The sequence below is a fragment of the Gallus gallus genome, chromosome 7 (genome assembly GCF_016699485.2).
Source record: "Gallus gallus isolate bGalGal1 chromosome 7, bGalGal1.mat.broiler.GRCg7b, whole genome shotgun sequence".
Taxonomy (NCBI): Eukaryota; Metazoa; Chordata; class Aves; order Galliformes; family Phasianidae; genus Gallus; species Gallus gallus.
In genome coordinates this window covers 24,924,031-24,941,631 of record NC_052538.1, presented here as the reverse complement: position 1 = coordinate 24,941,631, position 17,601 = coordinate 24,924,031, and the positions used below count along the sequence as shown (strand labels likewise).

General features: G+C 44.5%; 2 long non-coding RNA genes across 2 annotated transcripts; one reads left to right on the top strand and one right to left on the bottom strand.

Annotated features, from left to right (window-relative positions):
* Window positions 1–241: 241 nt before the first annotated feature.
* On the top strand, window positions 242–6,025 carry LOC112532782. Its single transcript, XR_003076113.3, has 3 exons — window positions 242–1,009; window positions 3,872–3,946; window positions 4,043–6,025. It is a non-coding gene; the product is annotated as an uncharacterized LOC112532782 (long non-coding RNA).
* LOC121111254 lies at window positions 1,552–16,078 on the bottom strand. Its single transcript, XR_006939858.1, has 6 exons — window positions 15,748–16,078; window positions 12,860–12,989; window positions 7,939–8,025; window positions 7,087–7,248; window positions 3,303–3,388; window positions 1,552–1,799 (listed from the first exon to the last, which is right to left on the bottom strand). It is a non-coding gene; the product is annotated as an uncharacterized LOC121111254 (long non-coding RNA).
* Between the last annotated feature and the right edge of the window lie 1,523 nt (window positions 16,079–17,601).

Below are 17,601 nucleotides of genomic sequence, written 5' to 3'. Positions count from 1 at the left end.
ATGGGGGGGAGGGGCTAAGAAAACTCGCGAGAGTTTTGTCGCGCACCCGCTTTGTGATTGGCCGAGCTGCTCGGTGTGTAAGAGGGAGGGCGGGGCTGGAGGTCTGTTCAGCAAAGTGATTGGATGAGTCTACCATCAATCGAGGCGGACGGTGCGGTTCTTCCGCGCTGGAGAGCGGATTGGCCGTCTGAGCTGTCAGTCACGAGTGGCGTGCCGCAACGTGCTGCGCTGCCTGGCGCTCAGTGCTGTAAGCGGCGGTCCCGACAGCGTCCCGCTGTCCGCGGGGCTCTGGGCTGCCTCTCTGGCGGCGCACACAGCGGGCCGTGGCGCGGGAGGAGATGGGGGGAGCGGGGCCGTCCTAACGGGGTACCGCGGTGTTGGCTACCCGGCCTCACCCCGCAGCTGTTCTACAGAGCGCTGTGATCATTTATAATGCGTGTAAACGGGGTTGGTTAGAAATCTCTTTAATCTCCGTTTATTAAAGCACAGCCCTTCCCAACTAGACCGAGTAATGGGCACGTAGGGAATGAGTTCTGGAATTTCACAATGGAATTCCTAAATAGCAAATGCATAATAATGCTATGGGAGTTTGCATGCACTCTTCTAATTAGGAAGCTTTCTAAAATCGCATCCTTTTGAAGTTTGGAAACCTCTATGTTTCCGGCCTAAATGTATTCCCACTCATTTCATACCCATTTGTTCTGGTGCCACTTCTCTTCTTTGGCTTCGGTAGCCCTCCTCTCTGCTTGTTTACCCCCCACTTCATTTCTAGAAAGCAGCCGTACCCCTTCGTTTTACTGGGCTGATAATCCCAGCCGCCTCCATTCTCCAGCACTGAGGTACAGGACTGCCCCGTGGCCCTAAGCTGTATGGACTAAGGTAGCTGTAGGACTAAGCTGTATGAACCGGGTTGGAGTCTGGGGAAGGCAGACAGCAGGAATGTCGGATAACGCACAGGCTGTGAAGCGCTCCTCAGCACGAGACTTTCCAATGACTGTTACTGCAAAACGTAAGCTGCTGTTATTTCGACTTTATAGAAGCCTGTAAATAAAAAAGGGCAAAGCTTGGTATACAGACGTTCGACCCAAGCTGAACAAATTCACAGGCAGATGTCACAAAGGCCCCAGAATAATGCTTAGCATCAGTAATGCAGGTCCTCACCACGTCCCGTTGTTCCAGCTCTGCTCAAACATTTCTGTAGTTGTACTGGCAAACCCATTGTGTTCGAATCCAGAGACATCCAATATCCAAATTGTGCAGCTCCGAAATACTGCCAGCAGCAGCAGCAGCAGACAGAACACGTTATTCTGTGCATTAGAGATCCTTAGCTGCAGAGTTGCCTTGGTTTCTTGAAAATTCTCCTTCATATCATGCATTTATTCACAGGTTGCATAGATATGTTTTAATCCATTGGCACATAGGCTTCAAAGTGCATCTCTCGCATTTTTGTATAATTCTTTACTCATACCTGGATTATGTCAAATGTACCGCGGCGTTCAGTTTGAGAATAGCAATATTTTAGGCGGCAGAAACAACCCAAAGCACTCAATGTAACTGCAGAACTGCAGAGTGTTTATTTAGCAAATGTAACTTGGAGCTGTTACTAAAGGATACGTTTTGCTCATGGGGCACAAAACGGGTGAGACACACAGACCCCGAAGGCTGGGCGCTTCGCAGCTGTTTCCTCGCATTACCTGATTAGCCCCGCCATGCATCGCTGACACAGGGCTCCATTCAGAGGCAGTGGAAGGGTCCCGCTGCGTGCTCAGGTCAGGCCTACGCTGCAAGAGTTCTGAGTGCTTTAAAAATAGACACCAAACTAAGTTCAACTCGTGACCTTACAGCACAAATGGAGCAACATGGCAAGGCAGGGTACAGCGACTTCAGACGCTGCTCTCACCTTGCAATGTGGACTTCAGCACGGGAGAACTTACTTTGCAGAATTATGACTTGTTATGTGTTAAACACTGAGTGACCACATCCCAGAATTATGAATGAAAGCAAGCAAGCAGGCTGCAGTGTGACTCTGTCATTGTTTACCACAAAGAGAACACATTCCTTTCATACGTAAGAACTGCATTCAGCTCACTTCTCTTTCAGGGGCTGCTCTCACATAAAAGAGCAATTTTTTTGGCTACAGCCTGCCGTAAAAGCTGCCTGCTGCATAGCTGGTTCACGTGGCCACAGCTTCACACGCACACAGATGCATGGGGATGGATCTGTACAATCACTGCTACGTTTTGGGGGATCTGTTATTTCAGTGAGTTGTAAGGTACCGCCAGTAAAACACGACATCTTAAACCATTTGCTAGAAGCTAAGCCTCACAACTCTGGTATCAAAGTAGGAACAAACAAAAGATTTCCCTTTACTTAGCCGATCTGTGGTGTGTGTTTGTGCCAAAACCCTTATTACTCGCTCAGGACCTGCCAACCAAGCTGTGGTAATTTATGTGAGAGAAACGCATACTAAAAATGTGAATGGGATTTTTAACGTCTCACTGAAACACCAAATGCAAACTGCTTTGTTGCCGCGCTGACACACTTAAACACTGCATTAAAGCAATTCAAGATGAATGACTCTCACCACAAATGGAGTTTAGCTGGGAAAGGGGCAGGAGACAAGGCACTTAATCTTAGCACTAAAAGCAAGTATGATGTATGTTTAATGGCAGATGCACTTCCTATACAGCGGGACCCTGATTCAGCACAACACTGAGGCACGCACGCCTTGCTCACTGAAACCCGAGGGGCACAGGCACAGCCCTGCAGCCAGATTGGCCAGATCCCACACGGCGCGTGCTGCTGGCGTGTGCACGGCAGGCAAGCTCCTGCTTGAACGTGGCTTTGGGATCGCTGTCAGAATGCAGCAGTGTCAGAAATACCCAGAGTGCTTGCTCAGCAAAGCGCAGTGTAAGCCGCGGGGACAGAATCATTTCTTGTTTGGGGCAGGGACCAACTTTCACTCCACGTTTGTGCAATACCTGGTACAACAGGGCTCCACGTGAGCTGGTACGGTGCAATGTCATAAGCATTTGTGTTAATAAACCTGCTGCATGTATCATGCAGTTTGGAGGCTGTCTGTATTTCTCTTGAAATATAAAGTTAAGAGATATAGATAAAGCCCTCTAGGAATACCCTGACTGAGAATGAAAGCTGAAGGGAACATAAGTAGCTATAGTACATGGACCACTTTTTCTGAGCCTTTTTTTTTTTTTCTCCAGCCAGCTCTCAACCAACTCTTTTGTCTTTAATGTGCATCCAAGCACCAGAAAACTGCATTTCCAGATACACACTGCACGTACCTGAGCCTTTTGTGAATGTCATCTGTACATCCACTGGTGGGATACTGGTATTTTCTGCTCTGTCCGAAACAGGAACAGTATACACTCTGGCAAGTTAAATATAAAACCATCATAAAGGAGGCCAAAAGACATCTTGAAGCATCAAATCTTTTCCAAATAGAAACAGTAGAAGAACAGTAGAACCGCCAAAAAATGTGAACAACCAGCAGGCAATGGTCTCATACTATGGCCTGAGGACTTCTGCCTCATGCTTTTTGCTTCCTTTTGTGCCCTAAAATGTGGGTATTGGACACCAGAAGCCCCAGTAAAACATTGCAGTGAACGAAACATTGAGTAAACACTTTTAGAAGCTTAAAAAGCATTGGATCAAAGTTTTGCGATGAGATCCACAATGATCTTATTTTAGGCAAACCACTTTCATAGCTTTAAAGCCAAAAATGCCCATTTAGTTACACGTAGCCCATTTAGTTTGACTTAGCCCAAAGAACCTCGCCCAGTAATTTCAGCATCAAGCCTATAACTTTGGTTTGAGCTATGTTGTGCTTTAAAATAGTTTTTGCCTTTTCTAGGTCCATCATTAAGCAACCAAGCTACCCATTGCCACTGAAGCCTCTTGGCTTTGCAACTTCTCACCATGAATTCTCGTAAGAAATGAGTAATTGTTCCCAGTTCACCTTCCCTGCATCAGATATGAATTCAATGAGAATATGATAAATGAGAATTTGTCATCTATTTTCCAGGTAGTCCTGGAGCCTGGAATATTGGAGAGGAGTGAAAGAAACACTCAGAAAGCAGAAGAGTACCGACGGGCTCAGTCTGTAAGGAATTGGCTCCATTCTGCTACTGATTTCTTTTTCTAGTTACAAATATAGTAAAAAAGAGTATCCTGAAATGAGCAGCTCAAGCATGGTGATTCCAGGCTTTAATTTTTCTCCCCCTTCTGTAAGTGTCTCTATTGAGAAGCCCCAGCCCTGTATCTGGCTGAACTCTAGGAACCTTTCAGGAATTTGAGACGGTTTTCTTTCAGAGCCAGAAGTTACAGAGCAGCAACTTTAAAGAAGACAGTGCCTGTGCCCAGGTTGCTGCATTCTGCACTCAATGCTATTTACATTTCTGTTGCTAAGATCTCCGCTTCTGAGCAAAGGCTGCACCGTATTTTGTAAGTTGACCGCAGCCCGTGTAGATAAGGAAAACACATTCCACCTTTGTAAAGAAGCTGCTTTTGTTGGTTTTGTTTCTTTGCTCTGAAAGGAAAGTGCCACGGGGAGTTCAGGCTTCCAGATGGGCAGTTTTCATGTTTCAGCTCAGTTGCAAGTTGCATCGGGGAACCTTTTGAAAAACAGAAATACATATAGAAGAGGGGCAGAGAAAATGACTGCCCTGTCATCTCTTCACCTTTTATTGCAAGGGATTACAAAAAATAATGTAGTGTTTGGTTTCTTTGGCCTTTCACAGGCGTCTTTACAAAAGTTTGCACATCTGAAACACAGAGGGACCATATGTCACCTCTCGCTGCCCGGCACATCCACTGTTGAGGTTTTGAGGTCTACATTGTCTGCCAACAGCAGGCACCGGCAAAAGGCTTTTCCCCAATGTAATCCATAGTCAGACATGCAAGCCCGGCCCTAAAAGCATTGCTCTTTGCTGTAGTGTAGCGTGATGTATTTCAAAAATAAGTGTTTTTTACAAGTTAATATCTCCAAAGAGAAAAATAAAAGTGTTTATTGAGTGCTGTGGTTTGCCTTCACCTTGCATTAACGATCTCCTTGCGGTACAGAAAGCTGCCAAATTTGACCTTTCCTAAGAAAGACACAAAAGAGGGCACAGCAGCAATTCAGCTAAACAAAATGTGTGCAAACTGCTTCCTGGTACACCCACGTGCTGGCCCCACTGCAAAGTAATTAAAATTGTCAAGAGAGATTTTGACCAGTTAAGTTCTTCCAGGAATGGTACAGCTCGTTCTGAACTCTCAGTTCACAGAACGCTCACTTTCTGGCTTACTGAAGTAGTCCCAGAGTTCGTGTTATAAAATAGCAGAAATTGCTAGAAGGTTTGGGCTGACTGGATGGGAACTGGCCAGACTAACTGCTGCAAAATGGTGTTCCTTCTTGTTTAAAAATATACATATAGCCTGAAAGTAGTACGGATGGAGCACACCAGATGATGTCCTGCCTCAGAAACAGCCAGCAGAGGAGAGGACCAGAGAGCCACTGGTTGGACTGCTGCTACTTGGATAGAGCCCTGAAAAAACCCTCAGCACGGACACACGTCGGCTTCTGGGTTAGCAGGGAAATAGGCACAGAGAAGTCAGTGGTGGAGTGTCAGCCCCACTGATCATAGCCTGAGTTAAAAAATGGTAATATAGCATTGTAGTGCATTCACACTGCTATCCTACCTGTGCCTATCTCGCTCAGCCACAAAGGGACAACACACTGAGGACAGGGTGGCTCATCGCTTCATCTCTCCAGTGACACCAACAACGAGGCTACCAATTAGTCCCAGTTTTAATGTGGCTTTTATCTGATCTGAACTCTCCATTCTTACAGCATCCCTCTAATGAGCTGCCCACAGCTCATGAAATTTGCTTATTATCTAAGAATCTTAGCTTTTATGTATTGTTGTTATGAGCGGCGGTAGTACTGATGATAAGAATAATTATGATGTTTAGTTGTAAGAGTTGTGGGGACTTGGAAATATGAAAGTAAAAAAAAAAAGCAAAAAAAAAAAAACCAGAATGCAAATTAAAACGCAAATTAAAATGCAAATATGTTTTGTATTTCAAAATTTGGGAATAATGTCTTCTTTGAATGCTTGGCTTTGGCAAGGGTGTTACCAAGCTCTCAAGTCACCCTTGGGATAGATAAAAGTGCACAAGAAGAAATTCCTCTCCACATAGCCAAGTAAAAACCTGGGGTTTGTATCCTCCTGCCCCAGCCCGTGCCACTGACGTGCCCATGGGAGATAGTTCTTTGTTGGTGCCTGCTGCCCTTTCCTCAGTTCTCAGAAAGCAGGAGTGTCCTCCTGATTGTGCAGGAGCCACAGGGTGGGACCACTGGCAGCTCAGAGGAACAGGAAAACACCGAGTGATTAGGGACAGGCTGAAAGGCACTGCAAGAGATGATCCCAAGAGCCTTCCTGCTCAAAGGCACTTCCTGCACCAAGGCAGGAAAATAAGGACCCCCCACCTTAGCCCTCCTGGCTGGCATCCTATAAACATGTCTGAACACTTCACCATCTTGCTTAGAAGATTTAGCAAGGACAAACACAGTAACCCTCTAATCTTGTGCTACATACTGGTTGGTGCCACCAGGCCAACACAGATGCTTCTGTAACTGCTTGCCAATGTGGATCAGTGGTGGCACTCAGAATTCTGCAAAGAAATTGCATCTCTGATAATTTGGGATTAATCACAGCGTTCTCTGGAGCTACCCTTAATGAGGCACATATTTACCATCTACTTTGTATTTCTGCCCAAGGCAGCACATTTCCATGCCATATCACGAAGAACTGGCTCTGCAACCCCATCATTAGTTTCCTAGCCGGATCCCTTCTGCAGCAGCAGTGCTTCCAGAGGACTCTTCACCATCAGCTGTGCCCAGAGGCAGGTTTTGGTGTATGGATTTGTGCTCCTTTGTTCACTTCCCCATAAAACACTAAAGACATTATCCACATGACAAAGTCCCAATAACGTCTGAATAAAGTAATTGTAAAACAAACCCCCTGTTCTTTACTCTGCCAAGTTCTTAGTTATTGAAAATAAAGCTTTCTTTTTCTCCCCGCATACCTTCTCCCAGGACTGTGCTCGGCCATATCCCACATCCCTGACAGCTCTGCTCTGGCAGGGGTTGAGGCAGAACTCATGGTACAGCAGCTCTGGGGTCTGTCCTTAGACTGGAGACAGCAGTGAGCGTGAATGCACGACAACCAAGACCGGTGGCAGCGAACCCTGCAGTGCACAGGGTTAACAGCACGTTTCTGCTTTCATTTTTTTCTGTTATTTACCCTTTCTCCACTAGATGCTACACTGAGACCATCAAACATTGATTGAGTCAAATAACATGAATTTGAAGACTCAGCACAAAACAAAGTGTTTAAAACTAAGCAGTGATAGTGCTGCTCTGTCTATACATCTGTGTGGTGCATAGATGAGAATAGCGTGTTTCTCACTAGAGTAACTGCACTGACTTTAACACAGCATCCTTCTGGGAGCTGCGTGGCAGAGCACAAAGCAAGCCTGCTGCTATGCTGTTATTACTCATGTGCAACTGTATCGGATAATTAACCAATGTATGAAAGGTTTACCAAGAGCGTGCCATGAAATATAAAGTTCAGTGAACCGTATATGCCAATGCAATGAGTCTTTTTTTTTTCCCCTTATGCTTTACCTTAGGAATCAAAAATTGCGTATCTAACTGGAAAAAAAAAAAAAAGTACGGTAGATCCTATTTTTAATGACATTTACAGTTCAAATACTATTGCAGATAAGCATTATTTTCCTGTCGTTATGCAAGGCTCTGACCCAGCCAGCCGGGGAAGCACTGTACGGCGCGGCTCCCACAGAGCCTGCCAGCCCCTTTGCTAAGCTGTGTTGTGCATTGTGCAACACCTGCTAGTAAACAAACAGGCATCCTCTTACCTTCTGGTGCAGGAGAGCCAGACCAGTGCTTCTGCACAGCCCTTCTCACGTGACAAAGTAAATACATCAGGGTCTGTCTTGGAGGTTCTATGTAGACAAAGCAAAACGAGGATCAGAGCTGCTTCACTGAAGTCTCAGAGCGGTGTTCCCATCCGGTCCTTTTTACCTCCGACTCCTTGAGGTCTGCTTGCTGTGTACCCCTTGCCTTAAAGCACGCTATTTGGAAAGGCACTTCTGTGATTTTAGGAAGAGGGAAAATGTGATCTGGGGAAAATTCAGTCTGACCTGGTTATGCTACAGCAGTAGTGCTGTGCTTTCCTCCCTGCAAAAAATAACCCCAAAGCATGGCTTCACAACACTGCCTATCTTGCTGTAACATTTAATTTGCCTATCTAGGCTTACTCCAGGACAACAGTTGGAATGGAAAATGATGTTTTGTTAAAGCTGAAACAGGGCTTTATAGAAGTAATTATTTACAGTTTAGGAAGCCAACATGCTGCTGTGATGAGCTTCAAAATATCTGTGATATACAGCAGATCAAGACCAGATGCTCGGCAGTCTGTCACTGAGCCCTGGCCTCCTTATTCGCCATTCACAACCTCATCTTCAGATTAGTAGAGAGAAAGGTGGATTAAGAGATAGAGCAGGGAAAATATCTGCCTTTTTTTTTTTTTTTTTTTTTTCCTTTCTTCCCCATAGATTTGGTAAAGCTTAAATCAGTTTAGCCAGGGACAATACACAGCATTATTCTAAGCTACGGACTATTTATTGAGTTTCAGAGATTTGGTGGCATTCCACTTAATACTTCATGTGAGGTATGGGAGATCTAGTGAGGGTCAGGAGAAAAAGCAAGAGAACTACAGCTAGTTACACTGAGAGGCTAGTGTTAAAAATAAACATTTGTCCTCTGGCACTTATCTTACTTCTTGGTTTCTACATCCAAAGAGCTAAAAGCAAACAAAAAGCTCCGTCATGAAGTAGGTCACAAATCTCCGAGCACTCGAACGAGAGGTCACAACCTGCATGAAATTGAGTTTGCTTTGCAATGATCCTCGGAAATCAGGGCTCTGCCATTTGAGGGATTCTGCACACCTCTGGGAACGGCACAGGGGAGCACTGCCGAGCTCCTCAGGGATAGAACCCTGTGGGCCCATCGCTAGACCTGAAATTAACTTCTGATTTTGCTGGCAGACTTGTAAGAGGTCACTGGGTCGGAGCCGACTCTTGCCATTTGTCAGGAGAAACCCCAAATGTTACGTGGACATTCCTGCTCCAAATAACCATCTGCTGGTAGTGTTACACAAGAGAAAAAGCAACAAAAAGAAATGTCACAGCCTTAGCAAAACTGCTTTGCTGGGCTTGAATAGCAATAGGAATTACTGAAAGGAAGGAACACATCTCCTGGGGCCAATTCCTTCAGCACGTTCTATAATTCTGTGAAATTACTTCTACTGCTCCTGAGGACATTCTTGCACATGCTGAATGGTGCTGCCCCCAGCCATGTGCCACAGGTACTGGGCAAATCTCACCCACCTCAAGCCCCCACCGCAGAATGCCTGCCTGCCATTTCAGAGGCAAATGAATCCCAGGAAGGCCTGGATAAGTGATATCACTTTCAGGTAACAAGCACAGGGAAAACGTATGCTCTCATAAAACTTGACCCCCCGATATAAAAACTCATCAGCCTTTCACCATCTGTTCTATGTAGCACATTAAAGAAACACTGCACTGCTTTTGTGGCAACTAATCTCATTATCTCCTCCAGCCCTCCCCTTTCTCTCCCAATTCAACTGCCTTTCACTTACTGTCTTCCTGCCTCTCACTGCCTCATAAACTCCCTGAATCCTATTGTACTTTGTGCCAACATTTCCACCACTCTTTTGAAAGGTGGCTGTTCCTATGGCTGCTCCTTCTGCTGTCCTTTCTTATGGCCCCAAGGATCCCTGTGAGGCACCTCATCCACATTTTAGGGAAAGTAAGGAATCGCCAAAGGCCAAGACTACCTCAGAATGGCTACATTCATAGGAGAGCCATTTTACCAAAGGCATTTAAAATGTGGGTAGCTGACACAACAGTTGTACCTTGAGGATTTGAAATACACCATTACACCACAGTGGGAACTGTGAGAGGATTCGCCCTGGAAAGGCCCTTTCTGAGTGCTCCATCACGGCACTGATGGTCAGAGGGAATCTCCTGTGTTCCAGTTCGTGCCCACTTCCTCTGGCCATTGGCGCTGCTGACAAGAGCCTGACTCTGAGCTCTTTGTCTCCTCCCTTCAGACATTAATAGACATTGATGAGATCCCCCTCAGCCTCCTCGTCTCCCAGCTGAACAGTCCAGCCCTCTCAGCCTCTCCTACCACTAAGTTAGGTCTGATCCAGCTTGCTTCTACATCTGAAGTCACCAACATCTATCTAAGCCAACTGAACCATTGCTTACCAAAGTGTTAATTGTGAAACCACATGCAGAAGCGTGACTTGGCCCAGGTAAGCACATAAGCCCACATTGGAGTTCAACCTGCTCAACTCCACAGTGCAATCTGAAGGCACTCAGCATGAAATCTGCAGCCACTTATTCCTGAGAGCTGCCAGTAGCACCTCGTTTTTTCCTAGAGCGAGGGGAAAGGCAGAACACTACTGGTGCTGAGGGGAAGCCACGCGCCTCTGAAGTAAAGCTTTCCAGAATGAACAGAGTGGAGGGAAGGCAGGCAGCGTGGCGAGCCAGAACACATCAGCCTGAGGCCACATAGCAAGGATATCAAAGAATACAGACAGGCCTGTGTGAAACCCTTGGCTCTTAAGTGAGATGTTGGATTTGATGTGGCAAAGATCAACAGAGACCTGCTCGACCCCTGGCTGACGTATACCACAGGCACACGGTGCATGAGGATCCCACTCACATTCCTCCCTAGCAGAATAACAGTGGTACAGAAGCTGCTACACAAGTCCGGCACTAAATGCCTGCACTAAGGAATCCTTTCACAGATACTATTTTTCTGAACTGTCTGCAGATAAAAAATAAAACCGTGCTCAAAATCTGTCCTTACGGGATCCCACTAAGTGCCATTTGTGGCCAATCATTCACATTTACCACTGTTTTCTGGAGGGACGCTGCTTAACAAGCTCACAGGATCGCACAGCTAATTCAGCTCTGTCACTTACAGCATACAGCCTCTTTCTGTGCACCAGGAACATCTTTAATTTACGTAACGTGCATTACTAAGCTGCTCAGGTGTGCCTGTGCTGTAAAACCTACATGATTCTAGCAGAGCTTTGTGTAAACATTATTTATTTGCTCTACCAGCCTACGTCAGCACAAAATGACAGCACGCATATAAGGCAAATCGGTTTTCTTTAGCTTAAAGATCACTCACAAAATCATGATCTCTTAGCTGCAGTATAGGCTCTAAGCCCATACTGTCTGTCTACTTGAATTCTTTTCCAGACACTTACAGTGCCAGACTGTGCTAGATTTGGATGGAGAAAGTGGCATTGGATGGGATGATGAAGGCCTGTGAGCTTTGTATAAGAGCTGAACAATGGTGTTTGAAGAAACACAGCAGTTCCTGTTGATGTTCCTTTCACAAGAAAACCAAAATATACAGTTTTCTGTGTCGTATCCAAATTACAACCAAAGCCTCAAACCAAACACAAGCAATACAACGCTAGAGCAAATATGATGGAGAAATATTATTTACGTATGCATCAACACAGAGATATCAGATCAATTCACATGGCTAATTCTGAAATAAGGTTCCTGTGCAACTAGTCGGTTTTGTTCCAATCTTGTGCACAATCTAAAGGTGTTCCCACTTGTACTGCCAGTGGACTGCAATAGGTGGTTACACAACTCAAGACATGCCCCAGTTAGGCCTTAAAACTGGTCCTGCCCAGGTCTCAAGATTGCATTTCTCTTGTGATCGGTAATTTACTACTTGAGATTTGTGCTCAGGGCTTCTGGCAAAGCCTTGTGCCTGTCCCTCCCAGGTCTCTGCTGTCACCTTGTGCTGGTACTCCTGGTGCCCATGCAATATCTCCTGCTGTTCTTAGTAGGCTTCAAGATATGGCTAACGTTTTATTGGCACAATCTCGCCACGCAGAGATCTCTGTTGTAGGGCCATTGGTCAGTCCACTGTACTGAAATAACGGTCTGGTAGGATGTGTACATAGATAAACAGAGAGAGAATGTAATAAATAGACGTAATGCTTTGGTAACTACCTGTTATTAATATCTGTTGTTTATGGCAATATTACTGCCGTGTTATCAAAATTGCTTAACAACATATGCAAAGCTTTAACCAGACATATGGGCTGATGCAGTCTAGAGAGCTTTTTGAAGTCAGAGGGTGAATAACTGAACCAGCTTAGCTTTAAATCCTCTCACAAACCACACATTTTACAGTATCAAACAACTCCCGTTTGCTTTAGAATGAGAGCTTTCTGGATCAGCGCAAGAAGTTAAATCTGAAAAAATGTCATTACTGGTTGATACTGTTTTTCTCTTAGACATGCCTCATACACGGCTCTGTGGCTTGGAGCATGGCTGGCTTTTTTTCAGTGCCCGTCCAGAGCTTAACAACGGGATGCCAGATTTGTAGCTATTTACTTTAGTTGACTCCCACTGCCTGCCTAAATGTCACTTATAATGAGACAGAAGTAGGAACACAGCGGAGATATCTTTCTGCAGTGAGCTCTCTACATCCCTGTCTTGTTTTTCTTACAAAAGTTTGCCTTCTTTCCTCAGGGTGTCCTGCAACCAGCCTTATCCATCTTCTGCTGTTTCCGTCAGCAATCTGCTCTGTGTCTAACCAGCTTTTAAACACTGAATCGTATCCATGTATTTTCTATGGAGGAAGAGAGAGTACTTAGGGTGAGCTCCGTACCCAGGTGATTCCACAGAGACCTACAGAACCCCACATTACCTCTTCCTGCAGCTCCCCGTGACCAGCTCCTATAGCCCGATTTATAGACACGCTTTGCATCTGTAACTCATCATCACAGTTAAACTTCTGAGTGGCTCTGCTCCTCTGGAAAGCTGCACCTAATGACATTCTACACAAAAAAAAAAAAAAAGATGGTAAGTATCTATTAGCATGTAGCAATTTGCCTTAACATTTAGAAAGATATGAATAATATGCACAGTCAAGCCCACGTTTCTAATGCAGATGGAATTATTCATTGCAAAGCTGGGCAATATATTTCTGTTAAACACTTATTACAGATAAATGTTTTCTGTATTCAGTACCTCAATATACGTTTGAATAATACTCTGAACATAATATTTCATGCAAATACTGCACTGAAATATTGGTTCTTTCCTCCACTGAATAGTTATTTCCAAATCAGCTTCCTTACGATCAGCTGTTGTTTACCCACTCGGCTAGGCTCTGTCTGGGCTAATAAAAAGGTACAGCATTGGCCCCCAAACATTTATAATCGTAGCTTCAGACATGTAAGCACGTAATTGGATTTCTCAGCTACCAGAGCATTTCTGTGGTTAAAATGGACACAACATAGGAAAAAAAAAGAATAAAAATGAGTCAAAAGTTACAAAGAGAAATGAAATTACTCTTATATATTCTTGATATATGAATGTCCTTATTCCATTGACTGCTATACTTCACTTTGCTTCAGATCTGCGTTCTTCTTCTCTTAGAATCACAGAATCATTGAGGTTGGAGAAGACCACTAAGATTATCTAGACCAATCCTCAACCCATCCCCACCCTGCTCACTGACCATGTCCCTTTTAATTTCTGAATGCATCCACTCTCATTATTTTCCCAGTCTATTCACGAAAGACTGACTAATTTATATTCATTTGCAATTAATCTTCAAACTCTGAATAAACGTTTTGCTTGCAGGCCTCTAAAATGCACAGTTAAATCTACAGCTATGCAAATATTCTTCAAGATCCTAACCCAAGGCCCACGAATGACACTCTTGTCTTATTCCCTTTCATTTTCCAATTTCAACACAGACATTTTGAACAAAATTCACCTTTATCGTCAATGGCCAAAAGAAGATCATCATGATACTTAGTGGTGCAAGACCTTACAGAGGGATAGTCTTGTGGTGCAAGACTGCATTTTATGTCACAAAGAAAGTATTTCCTCTTCTAAACCACAGAATAGGTGCACATGCTGTGAAATAAAATGCATCCAGGCAATGCTTCCCAGTTCCCAGAGGCACAGGCTGGCTCGTGTCCTGGATGAGCAGGGGTAGTTCCTTCTTAGACAGGTCATGCCCCCGCTACATGATGGCTCCTATTGCAGTAATATACTATTAGTATTATTAGTAACAATAAGACAATAAGAAGTTGGTTTTCTTTTCAATTTGGCATGTGAAATAGCAGGACAGCCTTGCAGCAGCCCCCCAGAGAGCAGCTCCACCCCACACATCGGGCTGCTGGGCTCAGGGGGGGGGGTGGCACAGGACAAGCAGCTCAAGGGACAGCAGCCAAATCTGCTTCTCAGAGCACATCCTTTAGGAAACCAGCTGGCGCGTTTGGAGACCTCGCTGCGATGCATCCCAAAGCATGGGAGCGTGGAAGCATTGGGAGGTTGGTTGCTAAAGCACAATCCTGAACAAAAAGCCCCTGTGCTGGTGCAGAGGCAACTTCACTACTGTGCACAGCTGTTATTCTCCTGCAGCGCATCAAGCTGTCTTCTGCCAGAACAAAATACTGATGTAAAAGAGCTTCTTGCTGAAAACTGGCATTGCAGCTGGCTCCCAGCTAGTGTTACAGTATACTCGTCTCTGCAGAATTTCACCTTGCTTTGCACTTGTGTTTGCTGGTTATGGATGCTGAAATGAAACAAAATAAACACACCAAACATATGCACACATTGCTTAAAAACAGTGCAGGCTATAATCCCTTGCATATGCCTCCTTAGTCCTCAAAAGAGACAAATAAAGAAAAACAAGAAAGCAAAAGCATCAAATAGGAGCTCTGTCTACTCTGCCTGCTCCACAGCGTCTCTGCCTTGGTTTCTGATCAGATACAGTCAGATATTTATGACTTTGCTGTTTTCATACACACAAAAACCTAATTTGTAGCTACTTCTAGAAGAAAACTGAAGTGCTCTGAGAAGGAAAAGACGGTGGAAACAGAACTCTTGTTCTGACCTGTGCACCCAATGGCTGTTGTCAGAGAGAGAGTAGATTTGGAGATGGATACCACGGCCCAGTGATGCTCAAGGTAAATGGTGCTCATTCACTTCCAGCATGGGCAATACTGCATTCACCTGCTCCCTGCCTTCTAGCCTAGGGCAACAAAATAGGAACGTATTCACATTTCTATTTACTGCTATTCTTCTGCTATATATTTGCCTCACTCGCACGAAGACTGCAGCAGTTGTCATCATGCAGTAGGACTGTATGGCTCCAAAATCACAAACAAATTTCCTAAGCCCCAGGTTTATTATTTTAATTCTTTAATATCTTGAAATATTGAATGAGAGCAGAATTGCACCTTCGAGATGGGATGTCAGAATAATTCTATGTCTTGTCACTCGGTAATGATTCTAATGGTATCTCCTACTTAGCTGCCTTCATTAATGACTTGATGGTGAGAGCATGTTTCAGCAGTTGTGAACATGCGGAGCACTCTGTGTTCTGGGGGAAAAGATTAGCTTAATGAGGAGAAAGCCAATTTCCTGAAGAAGTGTCTTACACAGTTCCTGCTTTTAAAGGAAGGACTGAGACGCGGACAATTTGTCATTACAAGGTATAAAAAACATTTAACTTCACAGTTTGCTGCACTTACAGCTCTCCTGCAAAGGGAAGAGAGATTAATAGATTTTTCTCACCCAGTAAAATAGAAGGTGAAATCTGTCCCTCCGAGTCCTTTCGCTCAATAGAGAAGTGCTCATTACTCAGACTGTGCTCAAGGAGCAGCCCAGCGTTCAGCTCCTCGGGCACCGCACAACTTGCACTCGCAGTTCATTACACCCTCGGGCACCTTTGAAAGTGTGGCCAACAGACACCAAAACCCTGCGACAGAGCTTTGATAAATGCTGAATCACTCCTCATATCTTTCAGATACAACACAGTTGGGCGAGTAGACTGAACTTCAGCAGTCAAGCAGTACGAGCAATGAGAGGCTTCCAGCAAGCCGAAACTGGAGTGCCCCAGTGCCGCAATCCTCGGCAGAACCAGAGGAGCTGCAGAAAGGAACAGCTATTAGCATTAGGTCATCCAGACCACCTTGCCAACAAAGGATGTTTCTCTCCAGCCTTGGCAAGCAAACCTGGTAATCAGGCTTGCCAAAATAAAAACTGGCAAGGCCCTTGACACCTGATGTACAAAGAAAAGGGCTGAGCACAAAGCTAATATTTACTTTGTCTGCATCTTTTTTGGAATTTAAGCAGAAAGGCTAGAATGTCCTTGAACGTTCATCCGCAGGAAAAGCCTGCACTGTATTAGCTGTGTCTCGGCACTTGACAGCTTATGCCATCTTGGATTTTTCCAGCAAATTTAAGCACCGTGCTGGAAAAATTCTACAGAGAAGGTTTAATGTTTTTTTTTTTTCCTATTTACTAAATATAAGATGCATTATTTACCAGCCTACATCAGCAAGTTATGACAACCTTACCATAATAAAAAAAGACTCTGTGTTTAGGAACAGAGATTTAGCACATTAAAAGATTATAGTTTTAGACAGTCTCAAGCTCTCTCTCTCTGCTCTGCAGCAAAAACCTTCCATAAGCGAGCTCTCAAGCTAACCCTTCCCCAGTGCCACCATTCTCCTTCTTTTAAGGTGACTCAGAATAATAGATTTAAATGAAGAGAGTGGACTCTGCCCATCAAAACTACAAAAGCTGGTCAGCCTTCAGAGAAACATCTCCAAGCACCTGATGGAGCTGTAGGAGTCCTTGTTCATTGCAGGGAGTTGGACTAGTTGGCCTTTAAGGGTCCCTTCCAACTCAAATGATACTATGATTCTGAGACATCCTCACAGAGAAGTGAAGTTAGACGGCACAGCAGATGACATTGGTGGCAACCAGCTGAGTGATGGACACTTCTCTTAATTGGGCAAAATGCTTTTCCTAAAAAAATTATTTTTGTTAATGCCAATCACCAACCAGAACAGGCCAAATATGGTATCTTTAGGCTGATGACAACAAAAACCCTTGTGCCCTGAGGCCAGGGGCTATACTGGTGCCTGTCTTCCTGCCCATCCCATGTGAGGCACATACAGCACTCTGAAAATCCTCAGGCAGCAGTGAAGATGTGGATGTTTTAACTGCTCCTGTGCTATTCTGCAGTGACAGCCACTGCTCTGTGCTTGGAAAAGAAAAAAGGGCATCTACTTGGAAGTGCTACTGCACGGAACAGAGCTACCAGACACCTTGTGTAATCATGATTAGAACAAATCCAAGAAACAGGAATATATGCATAAAATATTCATTATTTGCTCCTTGTCAGCTTGTAAATCTTTCTGTTTAGATTAGCTCTGCTTTCAGGACAGTCAAACCATCTACCACTTGGTGACCTATTAAAATACACAGATCTACAACTCGGGGAGGTATAAATTCATGTAACTGCTGTTTTCAGAGAAGCAATTTTAATTGATAGCAACATTGCTTCTAGCCCATTATTCAAAGTCATCACTTGTTTCTAGCATACACAAAGGTAGAATCACATTCTAATTTCTGTATTTT